Here is a 1901-nt window from a genome sequence, read left to right as displayed (position 1 = left end):
TGTTGAGTCGTTCAGCGAGTCCGTCCGTTTGAGGGTGAGAAGCTGTTGTTTTCCGGTGACATGTGTCGCTCAGTCGCATAGCCTCTTACTTACGTGTAGAGGTGAACGCTGTTCCCCTGCCCCTTAGAACGACCGTGGGTACACCGTGACGAAGCACAATGTTTTGAATGAATAAGGTCATAATTTCAGCCGCGGTACCATGCGGAAACCACGGGGATGCCCCGGGGGGGAGGGGGATGGGGGTGCTTGGTCTCACAGTATCGGCTGCTTGGTGTCACAGTATCGGCTGAGATAGTCTGTGGCGTCCAAAATGTTACGGTTGCCCAGCGAGGACTCCGGAAGTCGGATGAGTAACTTAACGGGTAAGTTGGGACTAGCATAAGAGGGTTCTCCCACAGCTTCCGCCCTCACCGTTCGACAGTGTGCCTACGTGGCAATACAGGACGTACTGCGTCCGCCGCTATGGACGAGGGTGGCACTGGTGAACACTCTCAAGGCACGGTTGCACTACACATAAATACCCTCGAAAGCAGAAGATTGTACAACCGCCGCCGTAGCTCAGTTGGTAGAGCACCGGACGGGAAATTCGGAGGTCGTGGATTCGGAACCCACCGGCGGCATATGGTTGTTTTTCTCTTTTGCTTTTAATAGTCTCCCATTGACAAAAACTAACTTTAAAAAAAGACATCCCCTATGCTTCTCGGTTTCAATGGTTGTTGATTTCCGTCATGTATGTCATAACGAGCGCCTCTTTCCATTATACTGTCTGCTGAATTATATAAGCAGATCGTTTATACTAGGAAGTCAACGCTTTGAGTAGCGTGGCCGACACGGACAATCCATCTCGTGCAGCACATTACACAACTCCACCCGCCAACGGAGCTAAGCGTATAGTGACTGGGAGGAGGCAGCGCGAGGGTGCATTGTGGGCGCGTGCAGCCGCACACATACCTCCCCTCCTGTAGCCCCCTACATCCGCTCATGCAGGGGTATTCGACGACGACGCGCACGGCGCGCACCACTCTGGCGCCATCAATGAGCGAGCGGCGGCACTGTCGTTTGCTCGGTTACACCGGCGACGGCAACGCGGATCAACTCCCGAGTGGGCGATTAAAAGCTCCGCTCTAAATGCAGCGCCGATATCCACCAGTGCGGTCATGTCATGGTTTTCCGCGATTGCCGGAGTTGCGACGGAAACCGGTCGGTCGCAGCGCGTCGTTGAGGTCATCGGGTTAGGTCGTCTTCGGTTGGATCGTTGCTGCGAATCGACTGGTGGAGGCTCTTGACTCGTTCGAGTAGCGGCGGCCCTACCCCCAGAGGACGCCGTATTCAGTTTTCTTGATGCGGGGATGTGCCTCTGAACTGGCCAAAGGACGCAGGGCGGCCGAGGGAAGAGAGCCGCCTTGGGGATGGCAATCAGACTGGCGTCGCTGCGAGGTCGATAGCTGCACGTTAGCGGCCAGGTAAGCTCGATATCCCGTAGCCAATTATCGTAATGCGGTCAAGATGCTTGCGGTGAAAACCTCTTTAAACCCATTCTGCGGGAGGGGCAGTTGAGGAGGATGTGGCAGAGCTCCCCGCAGTGGTAACAGCGCGGCCCATTGTTTGGCGTAAGGCACACATGCGCTTTACTCATGGTGTGTCTGGAATCCCGGTTGCACGGTGCGCACAGCTGCGATTGGGTACCGCGGGGAAGGCACGTGGTCGACGGGAGAACAAGCGTGAGACACTGGCCCAGGACTTCGTAGTGCATTGCTATAGGTCATCGCGTAGTGCGCTGGCTGTGGAACTGGTGGTGACTGCGCTACTCGTCGGATTTCATATAGGACCTCTTCCGTTACGGCAGCGACGCTTGCTTGCGGAGCTTCGAAGGGAAGTTTCTGCAGTTCTTCTTGCATAAG

The 1901-nt window shown here is 55.7% G+C and overlaps 1 non-coding gene across 1 annotated transcript; it reads left to right on the top strand.

The window, feature by feature from the left end:
• Positions 1-547: 547 nt before the first annotated feature.
• On the top strand, positions 548-620 carry TRNAS-GGA (transfer RNA serine (anticodon GGA)). Its single transcript has one exon. It is a non-coding gene; the product is annotated as a tRNA-Ser (tRNA).
• Positions 621-1901: the final 1281 nt, after the last annotated feature.

Source organism: Amblyomma mixtum, chromosome 6 (assembly GCF_055824585.1).
Source record: "Amblyomma mixtum isolate Tamu chromosome 6, ASM5582458v1, whole genome shotgun sequence".
NCBI classification, from domain to species: Eukaryota; Metazoa; Arthropoda; class Arachnida; order Ixodida; family Ixodidae; genus Amblyomma; species Amblyomma mixtum.
Note: the sequence above shows the minus strand (reverse complement) of the source record. Positions and strands in the feature narration are given on the sequence as shown.